Source organism: Tiliqua scincoides, chromosome 11, assembly GCF_035046505.1.
Source record: "Tiliqua scincoides isolate rTilSci1 chromosome 11, rTilSci1.hap2, whole genome shotgun sequence".
Taxonomy (NCBI): domain Eukaryota; kingdom Metazoa; phylum Chordata; class Lepidosauria; order Squamata; family Scincidae; genus Tiliqua; species Tiliqua scincoides.
The window spans coordinates 10,094,336-10,105,648 of NC_089831.1; the positions used below are offsets into that span (position 1 = coordinate 10,094,336).

Below are 11,313 nucleotides of genomic sequence, written 5' to 3' on the forward strand. Positions count from 1 at the left end.
GGCAGCCTGTAGGCTTACATGAAGGAAAATATATATATTTCCAGGCTGTGCAGCATGGCCTTTCCCAGTTTGATGAGACACTTTGCCAGCAGTCTGAGGCAAAGAGGCAAAGAAGGAAGGCCCCTAGCCAGCGAGACAGACCAGGGACAGACTGCACTTGCTCCCGGTGTGGAAGGGATTGTCACTCCTGAATCGGCCTTTTCAGCCACACTAGACGCTGTTCCAGAACCACCATTCAGAGCACGATACCAGAGTCTTTTGAGACTGAAGGTTGCCAACATGACAACATGACATGAATATATATATATATGTATACCAAATATACGGTATATATTTGGTTTCACAGTTATGGAATCCTCTCCTGAACAGGTATGAGAACTGAACCAATAGTAATGAATCCCACAGTGATAAAGTGGGTGAATGGTATTGCTAGAGTTGGGTTTTATTGTCCATGTGTTATTGGTAACTTTATTAGATTGTGTTGAAAATGCCACTAGAAGGGGGGGGGGGAAAGAGCAGGAAAGCAAAAAAAATAATAATATCTTAGCAAGAGGGGGAAAAATATCAATAACGTCAGGGCTTAAGAATGTATAAAAAATGCTTCTGGATCAGATCAGAATTCCATCTCAATATTTCACTATCATCTTTCCCACAGATTTTTCTGACCAATTTAACAAGCAAGGAAGAAGGTTTTGTTTTTTTCCTTTCTTGCTGGTAGAATGGGGATGGAGGAGCTCGATCTTGGGGCACCGGCATGTGCTAGGATCCTATTCTCATTCTTCTCCCCTGCCCTCCCCCTCACTCTCCTCAGTGCTGTACCAGCAAAATGACTGGCACAGGTTCAAGGAGACCCATTGGGGAAGTGGACGCTTGCGCTGGGGTAAGGGAACAAAAGATCCCTTATCTTGAAGAGGCCTCTGGAATGGATCCCCCCACCCCACAGGATGCAGCATGTGCCCCATAGGTGTGGCTGCACTGGGGGCATTGACCTAGGACTGGGCTGTAATTGTAACAAACTGGGCAGGTTCATAGGCAGTCCCTAAGCTAGCCTGGTCCCAGGCTGTCTACATGAAAAAAAGCTTTGCATTAGGTCTAGAAGTGTGTTGCTAACCAGCTGAGGTGCCATAATGCTTTGGGTGACTGATCTCCATCAGTATTCTAGCAGCCACATCCTGGAGCAACTGAAGTCAGCCACTGGACTTGCACCAGCCACAGGCAGACCAAGTGAGGCTTCCCAAACTCTCCTCTGAGGCGGCCCCACAGAAAGCACATTGCAGTCATCCAATCTGGATGTAATCAGTGTGTGGATGACTGGTGACATGGCCGGCAACCTTCAGTCTCCAAAGACTATGGTATAAGCCTACAGCACCCGGTATTCCCAGGCGGTCTCCCATCCAAGTACTAACCAGGCCTGACCCTGCTTAGCTTCCAAGATCAGACAAGATCAGGCACATGCAGGGTAACAGTTGCTGCCCGGGACAGTGGTATCACTAGGACTTGCATCACCCAGTAAGGGAGGCCAGCTTCTCACCCCGATGGACCTCCTCCCATGCAGTAAGCATGGCAATGCCCCAAGTGGTGGGTATGGTGATGCACCATCACCCGTCCCACTGGTTTTTGGGCTATAACATTTGATAGAACAGAGATATTTCAACGCATGTTGTTTCATTGTATTCTGCATGAAATTACGCATCAAATGATTTATAACTTGGTGGTATTATTTGAAAATAACAAGATTTAAAATTTTTTGGCCAGTAGTGATATCACCTTCCCTGAGTGCGTTACACAGTGCAGCCCCCCTGTACCCCCATTACACCACTGCCAAAGGACCAACCACTGGATAAGGCTGCAATTGCCTTTATAAGCCTTTGAAATTTATGCACACTCTCTGAATTTCAGGGGCTAGTATTGTAACCTCAGAGCTAAGACAGGGGCCGGGCAGATGAATGCAAGTCAACTTTCGGTGCTACAATCAGCTCAGATGTTTCCCATGTCCTGAAACCCTGCTGTTGGCTCAGATAGCCCAGCATTCAGCCGGCGTGAGGGTTAAACCAATTCCGCGAGTTCTAAAATGTGTTTCCTAATGATTAGGAAATGGACTACTGGGCCTGGGCTGCAGATATTGGTGGGCTCTTTCGAAATAACCCCCGGAAAAAACAGCCCTTTTATGCGTCCCCTTTAGACCGATATATCTGGCGTCGAGCAGGCTGGGTGCCTGCATTGACTCGCCGACTGTTTTATTTTCAAAAATGCCGACCAGATGGTCAGTTTCTGTGCAGGAGCCCTGTGGGGAGGGAAGGGAGAATCATAATTATGGAAATATGTGGAACAGCAGCAAACACCCACGACAAATGACAGAAAGTCATTTTCTATTTAGATTCTCAGCACATGGCTGCATGCGCATTTGAAATATAACTGCCTGGAAGGAACTTGCAATTATTAGAGCGGGTTCCCCCCACCCCACCACCCTCCATTCGCAGCCCTTCTTACTTATCACTTCCGAAATGGGAACAAAATAACACACCAAAAAATTATCTGGCATGAACGGTCATCTTAGAAAGTGTTGGTTAATGAAAAACCATTGGTCGCAAATGCTGGTTAAATGATTATATTTTCGGAGAGACCGAAGCGGCAGCATCAAAATTAGGCAGGATCTATTGCCTTAACTAATATTCCAGCCTTGTCATGAGTAGTTAATTTGCCTAGCAATTTCTAACAGGGGACTTCATTTGCTTCTTCCCCTTAGCCATCCTAATTTGTTTATTAACATGCGACAAAAAACCCAATGACCTTTCAAATCTCATCCTCATTGTCCCTTGTAGGCAGAGGAACTAGTCCGCTCCTCTCAGCCAACCAAGCACATGTGGGTCTTCTTTATTTTTAGAAAAAAAAAATAATAATAACCTTTAAAAAAAATGATCTCTGTACATTTAAATTAAAACACGCACACATAGACATGTCCGTGTACACTTGGTGGATCCACAGTGTTAATGCTGATGTACCTTTCTGGGATTTGAGAAATTTTCTCCCAGTTTCAAAGTATTATTAAACTGTCAGGCATAAGTCATTTTCAAATTCTGCTGGAGAGTTATAGGACTGGTTGTACTTCAGGGACTTAAAAGGTGACCTTCGCAAGCACATGGCTTGAGCAGGTGCAGGGAAGCAAGAGCAAAAAACAGATCAGGGATCCTTCTCCTCTGGCCATGCTTTTTCACTCCTGAGAAAGGTAGTGCTGGTTAATCAAACAACCCAACACATTTTCACTTGTCCACGGATGTGAAGATGCTTGACTCATTATATGCATGGAGGGGAGAACAGGATTGCGCCAGAAGACTTCAACCTGCCCCTGGTGCTTACTCAGTATGGCTTCTAAAAAAAACTACGCAGGTACAAACTGCACATCCCTTGCCTGTATATGTGATCAAGGGCTCTAGAACAGGCCGGCTGTCTGCTTGTGTACTAAGCTCCATGTAAGATGGGCAGCCAGATCCTATGGGGGAAGGGCAGCTCTCCTCCTCTGAGCGAAGGAGGATGCAGGATGAATGTCACTTCCGCCAGTCAGCACTGTGAAACCACCGGTACAATTCCCGGTGCACTGACCAGCAGAGCAAACTGTGTTGGTGAGGTAGGAGTAGTGGGCAGGCAGTGGGTGGAATGGGGCAGGGAAGGGGAGGAAGTTTTGGGGTTGGTGCAAGGAGAGAGGCAGAATGAAGGGGGAAGAGGCTGGGTTTGGTGGCACTTGCATTTGGCTGGATTCCTTTTCCGTCTTCCTTACACTTCTTGGTCCTGCCCCAGAAGAATAGGTTTTCCCCAGAGCAAGTGAAGAAAAGTGAACTTACCCCGAGGACAACTTCTCCAAAAGCCCCCACCCACCCTGTGCAGTGCACACTGCATTGGCGGTGGGGGGGAGGTAGGATTGAGTTGAAAGAGACTCAAAGACATCCCTCCATTTATACACTGTAGGTTACAACCTTCTACTGAGGTAGAGCAGTCATCCATTCAGCTCCACACAAATGGAAAGTGGCTCTCCAGGGTTTCAGACCAGCTTCCTTCCCCAATCTACCTGGAGGTACCAGGGACTGAACTTGGAACCTTTTGTCCCACCTCACACAGATCTGCTGCCTGAGGTGACTGCTTCAGTTGGCCTCATGGATGGGCTGGCCCAGTGTCCTCTTTCTTTTCCAATCCAGGGGGTAGAAGAAAAGAAGTAGCAGTGGAGGCAAGTAGGAGGACAGAGATGGGCACCTACCACCCATGTACTGCCTGTGGCGACAACTTCCATTGGCATCATGGGTGACTGGCCCTGCCAGCAGTACTAACTACGGTTCCATGGGGGGGGGGGCAGTGTAGCACTTTGCCCCAGCACCCCAGAAACCTGGAGCTGGCACTGACCTTGTTCCTTGGACATATCTTTGCTTGTGTCCACTTCCAGACTTACCCCACTGTCTCTGGGACTCCAGCAGCTCCCCTGGCTGGGGGAGCAGTCACCAGCACCATACAGCCAATGCAAATAGCTGTACATCTGGCTCTCCAACCATCCCCTGGGCTATCAAGGTGCCGGGATTGGCTGCTCCTCATAGAATGAGGGATGATGGCCCCGGGATGATGATGGCCCGTGATAAAATTCCTCTTGGAGGCCTTGGATCTATCCACCTTGAGTGAAAACACTACCTTAGATTGAACTCTGGCCCCCACCCAGACCATACCACGCTACAGCTCCTGTTCAAGAAATAGCTGTTGGCAAGCGGCTTCCTGCAAAACGTCTTTCCTTTCAATGACTGATAGGCCTGGTTGTACACAATCCAGCAGAAATGTTGGTCTGCTGGAAAAACAACAACAACAGTAGACTGTATATCTACAACATGTTATTTTAATTTCATTTGGTCTCTTCTATCCCCAAAACCACTGAATTACTTCAGCTGCGAGCCCCTTGAGGACAAGAGTGTCAGCAATGGGGAAAAAAAACCCTGCTGTGAGCTGCACTAAGTCTGCAAGATATGAATCAAATACAGAAATTGCATGAATTGAGAAGCCAGTTCTCTCATGTGTTCATTGGAGCACAGTCAGAACATTAACAGGAAACAGGAACTGTCCTGGGCGTGGAACATTAAACCCATAGGGTTCCCCCATATCCACAGTTTCTGTATCTGTGGGTGCCCCTGAAACTGATCCTGTTAATACTGTGGAGGGAGAGGGGGAGGGGGGCAATAATTGTATAACATAACAATATTCAAGAAATGAATAAAGGTCTTAGAGGAGAAGTGCTTGAACAGGAGGTCCTCTGGCTGATTTGGGCATCACAAATAGTGATTTCAGCAGAGTGCATTTTTACATTCTAAAAGCAATATTCGTCTTTTTATCAAACCTGTTTAGACTGAATGCCACTGTGTCTGTACCCTATGCCTCCTGTCCACTTATTTCTCTTCCTTAGTTTATTAACAAGCGACCCCAGCAAAACAGGAATCATACAGTGAACGATGTCCCATTTTGTCGTGAGACAGTGTGGTGTAGTGGTTAGTGTGTTAAACATGGACCATGATGATCTAGGTTCATATCCCTACACAGCCATTAAGCGTACTAGGTAAATCTAGTACGTCTCATAAGGTTGGTGCACATATAAAAGGAGGAAAAGCAGTCATGCACACTGCCCTGGGCTGGTTGGAGGAAACATGGTATGTAAATGAAAAAGCCACTGAGATAAAGTGAAGAGAACTGAACAGGAGGGTAATGGAATTGGGTGAACACTCTGGCAAGGGATATCTCAAAATCACTGGACAAATGGAGGTGTTTTTTTGCTGCATTGCTGAAAATGAGCACAGCTGGAGGTAGCATATAGTGTTTGCACGCACACACTGCTGGTCTATCCATGAGGTCACCTGATGTGGGTTGCATTGGAGGTAGATCGCAAGGAGGCTAAGGGGGTGGAGGACTCAGGGTGCTTTTCATCTACTGCATCTTCCATTCATCATGACACCAAGGCAAGCAGCAATGACCTGCTTCCCACGTGAAAAGCGGATCATTTTCTTCCTTACCATGTTTCTTTCCTTACCATGTACAGGACCTCCACTTTTATTTAAGAACATAAGAACAGCCCCACTGGATCAGGCCATAGGCCCATCTAGTCCAGCTTCCTATATCTCACAGTGTCCCACCAAATGCCCCAGGGAGCACACCAGATAACAAGAGACCTGCCTCCTGGTGCCCTTCCTTGCATCTGGCATTCTGACATAGCCCATTTCTAAAATCAGGAGGTTGCACCTACACATCATGGCTTGTAACCTGTAATGGATTTTTCCTCCAGAAACTTGTCCAATCCCCTTTTAAAGGCATCCAGGCCAGATGCCATCACCACAGCCTGTGGCAAGGAGTTCCACAGACCGACCACACGCTAAATAAAGAAATATTTTCTCTTGTCCGTCCTAATCCTCCCAACACTCAATTTTAGTGGATGTCCCCTGGTTCTGGTGTTATGTGAGAGTGTAAAGAGCATCTGTCTATCCACTTTATCCTTCCCATGCATAATTTTGTATGTCTCAATCATGTTCCCCCTCAGGCGCCTCTTTTCTAGGCTGAAGAGGCCCAAACGCCATAGCCTTTCCTCATAAGGAAGGTGCCCCAGCCCAGTAATCATCTTAGTCGAACTGTTTTGCACCTTTTCCATTTGTCCTTTTTGAGATGCGGCGACCAGAACTGGATGCAATACTCCAGGTGTGGCCTTACCATTGATTTGTACAACAGCATTTTAATATTAGCCGCTTTGTTCTCAGTAACTTTTCTAAAGATCCCAAGCATAGAATTGGCCTTCTTTACTGCCGCCGCACATTGATACTTTCATCAACCTGTCCACCACCACCACCCCAAGATCTCTCTCCTGATCTGTCACAGACAGCTCAGAACCCATCAGCCTATATATGAAGTTTTGATTTTTTGCCCCAATGTGCATGACTTTACACTTACTGACATTGAAGCGCATCTGCCATTTTGCTGCCCATTCTGCCAGTCTGGAGAGATCCTTCTGGAGCTCCTCACAATCACTTCTGGTCTTTACCACTCAGAAAAGTTTGGTGTCATCTGCAAACTTAGCCACTTCACTGCTCAACCCTGTCTCCAGGTCATTTATGAAGAGGCTGAAAAGCACCGGTCCCAGGACAGATCCTTGGGGCACACCGCTTTTCACCTCACTCCATTGTGAAATTAAAGCCCCCTTCAAACTCCAGCCTGTCCCCTACCTCCCCCCCATCCTGCAGGTCGTATCTGGGATTTGGGTGAATCCTTCCCCCCCGCCCCATGGCCAGAGCTTACTGTTCTGGTGTGCCGTGCGACATCATGTCCCCAGATTAGGACAACGCAGTGTTGTCTGCCTGGAAATCCTGGCGTAAGGCCTACTGGCGCATCACGCAATAGACGTGACTGGCCAGAGCGTTACATCATCCAGATCTGGGGACATGAAGCCCTGTGGCATGCTGGAATGGTAAGTGCCTGTTGCACCAGGGTAGGCAATTCTGGTGTGCAATGGTCTCTGATTTTGAAACCGCTGATTTAAAGGGATAGCATATTCATGTTGCCCCTGTAAATAAAATTGGAAGCCAGACATTCTGGGTTTGACAACAGTGTGCAAGAAATGTTGTTAGAGGTATTTTTTTGGGAGGGGTGGGGGAAGAGTTTGTAGCACATAGCTTAGCTATTTTCAACCAGTGCACCGTGGCACATTAGTGTGCCACAAGTGTTCCATAGGTGTGCTGCGGGGGTTTGGGGGTGAATCATTTGTTAGTAGGGCTCTTGGGGGATGTGAGCCCCTATCAGCAGAGTGGTGTGCCTTGTCAATTGCAAAAAAAACCAAAACCGATGGTGTGTCTTGACAATTTTAGCACCTTCTCAGTGTGCGATGTGATGAAAGAGGTTCAAAATCACTGACATAGCTGATGGACCAGAGGTAGCATCAGATGGCATTCTGAGTTGAACTGCCTGTAATGGAAGATCAGAAGATCATCAGGTGGATGATGTGGTGTTGACAGCGATTCCATGTTTTGACAGCTGGTTGACAGCTCTGGGAAGGGCAGGGCTGGCTCCACAGCTGTAAACAATCAAGGCAAATGGAGACCTGGTTGGACACCTGAGCTTCATTTGACCTTGATGGGGCTTTGAATGAGCTAAGGAGGTAGCTCACAGCTGAGCTGCATTTGCACTTAATGGGACACAAAGGATAAAAGGCAGCTTCAGAAGGACCAAAGGAGCCAGACACTGACCCAGCCGGAAGCCTGATGCTGACCCAAAGGGAAATGCTACCTGACCCAGAGGGAACCAGACCAAGAGGGCTACCTGAACCAGACCTACAGGAGAAGGGGACTGCCAGGAGGACACAGAAGACTGGACTGTGCTTTGGAGACTGGATTGGACTTGAATTGGAGGTTTCAGACCTTTACCCACTGAGTTAAGTGGAGTTTTGGGGAGGGAAAGCCTCTGGACAAGAGGACTTGCAGGGAGTGTCTGTGTTCATAGCAATAAATTTGGGCAGTTGCTATAGATAAGGAGTTCTGTGTTCATTCCTTTGCACACCACAGCGGTTGTTCTAGAGATAAAGAGGGTGTTAATTAGCCAAAAAGTGGGCATTAGAAGGGAGTTGAGATATTTGGATGTGACAAATTGGCGTAGTCGGCAGGATTCAAAAATTAGGATAGGGCACTGCCCCACTGAAGACACCACACCTCCTGCGCTCAAAGTCAGTTACACTGCCTGGTAGGAAAAAAAGGAGTACCCAGAGTAGGTACTTTTTGAGCATCGTTAGCAACTATGTGTCCCAAATGTGCCTGCTAAGCCATGCGCCAGGTGAGTCACAGCGGAGCCTGAAACTGTCTGTAATGGTTTAAAGCCTCATAAAAGTGAGATGCCTGGAGACATCATCTGATACTTGCCTTCTTCAAAGTATCAGGGAATTTTTCTGAAATGCTGAGGAATTTACTCCTCGGTGGGTTGCTGAAATTGAAGGGAACTTTGGATCATTTTAACCTGACCCTTTAACAGAGCAGAAGCTTCCCCCCCCAGATCCCCCCTCCCTCCTTCTTCTTGTGAGGTAAAAGACCTCGGGGCACCTGTCAAAATGTATAGCTCCAAGGCAACTATGAGAAATGGAGGCTCTATCCACACACCGCCTGGGTGCGAACGGCGGCAACACGCAATTCCTGCCGGGCCCAATTAGACGCCGCCAAAATGGAGGAATGGGAGGTGGGGATCTGCTTTCCACCTCAGAGGCTTTGGAGGCCATTTTATTTCGCTGCCGTACACCTCATATTAAGAGGGAAACAAACATTTAATCTATCGAACAACCCCGGCTCTTGGACAAAAGTCAGAGTTGCGTTGCGTCCACTTTGCTCAGCCTTGACATTAATCGCTGGTGAAATTCCCAGATGCGGAAGAGGCTATTAAGTGCATCCAGTCTACAGTTTGTAAAACTAGTCTGAAAATGGCACACGCGCACACACACACACACGGGGAGAGAGAGAGAATTAAATCTTAATCTTCCACCTGTATAACTGCGTCAAAGATACTCACCAGTACCACCTATGTGTATTGCATTTATCTAGGCAGGGTGGTCCTACCATAAGGCTCACTAAGGGCCTGATTCAGTGGTTCCATGGAAAGCATTGCATCCACCCCTCCCGCTCACAATTGGGTCTCCAAACACCTGAGAAATCTCTACACCTCTTTCTCAGGTGTAAGGCAATGGTGTTGTTAGAGGGGTGCGGGTGATGTGGGCCACACCGGGTGACGCCGGGGGGCGGGGAGGTGACACCACTCCTGGCCAAAATGGTTAAAATCTTGGTATTTTCAAATAATACCATCTTGTTATATATCATTTGATGCATAATTTCGTGCAGAATGCAGTGAAATAAAACACGTTGAAATATTGTTATTCTATCAAAAATTGGTTGGCAACCTTCAGTCTCGAAAGATTATGGTATAAGCACCCGGTATTCCCAGGCAGTCTCCCATCCAAGAACTAACCAGGCCTGACCCTGCTTAGCTTCCGAGATCAGACAAGATCGGGAGATAGTGTTCAGTATAGGGAGATGGTTGGCAACCTTCAGTCTCGAAAGGCTATGGTATAAGCCTACAGCACCCGGTATTCCCAGGCAGTCTCCCATCCAAGAACTAACCAGGCCTGACCCTGCTTAGCTTCTGAGATCACACAAGATCAGGCATGTGCAGGGTTATAGCCAAAAAAACCAGCGGGTGCAGGGTAATGGTACCTCTCCCACTGACTGCATGGGAGGAGGTTCATCATGGTGTGATCATCACTGGATGATGCAAACCCCTAGTGACGCTACTGGTGTAAAAAGAGCTTCCTTGGGTGTAAACGGGTATAAACACCTTTTCCCTCTGAATCCTCCTTATCCGCCCTCCTGCTGGCGACCGCATGCCTGTTTTGGGCATGGCTGTGCCCCAGGTGGGAGGGGGGACAGGATTGAACTCTAAGAAATGTACTTACAGAATAAAACTCTATATCTAAAATCATTAGTTGGTCCAGCCTGAATTACAAAAAGACAGAAGCCTGTTAGGCAAAATTGGATTTTCAAAACTCTTCCACTTTGCTCCATTCACATGCAAATTTGTTGACAATTCTGTAACTCATCTTGATAAGAATGGGGGAAAAAAAAGTCATATCAAATTATCCAGTACCTCTTTGAAAAGAGCCTGACAACTGTATCAAGCCTTCCCATCTTAACTGAATGTACAACGCGCCGCTCATCAAAACAAAGTCAACGTTGATTACAGTTGGGAACTTTTTCTTTCCCCAGAAACAAAAAGTTGAATTAAGAAAATAAGAACATAAGAACAGCCCCACTGGATCAGGCCATAGGCCCATCTAGTCCAGCTTCCTGTATCTCACAGCGGCCCACCAAATGCCCCAGGGAGCACACCAGATAACAAGAGACCTCATCCTGGTGCCCTCCCTTGCATCTGGCATTCTGACATAGCCCATTTCTAAAATCAGGAGGTTGCACATGCACATCATGGCTTGTAACCTGTATTGGATTTTTCCTCCAGAAACTTGTCCAATCCCCTTTTAAAGGCATCCAGGCCAGACGCCATCGCCACATCCTGTGGCAAGGAGTTCTACAGACCAACCACACGCTGACAGAATTCTCACAGCCCAATCTTATGGAGGGCTGATGGTGGTGGCAGAACTCCCAATCCACCACCATAAGTCCTTTTACAAAGGCACACTGCAGTCAGGCACTGCGGGCTGCTGGCATAAACAACTGCTTGTCCCACACATGCTAGTGGCTCCCAGAGGCCCCACCAATGCAGGTA

At 47.4% G+C, this 11,313-nt stretch overlaps 1 pseudogene; it reads right to left on the minus strand.

Annotated features, from left to right (window-relative positions):
* Window positions 1–1,357: 1,357 nt before the first annotated feature.
* LOC136662834 (5S ribosomal RNA) lies at window positions 1,358–1,474 on the minus strand (annotated as a pseudogene).
* Window positions 1,475–11,313: the final 9,839 nt, after the last annotated feature.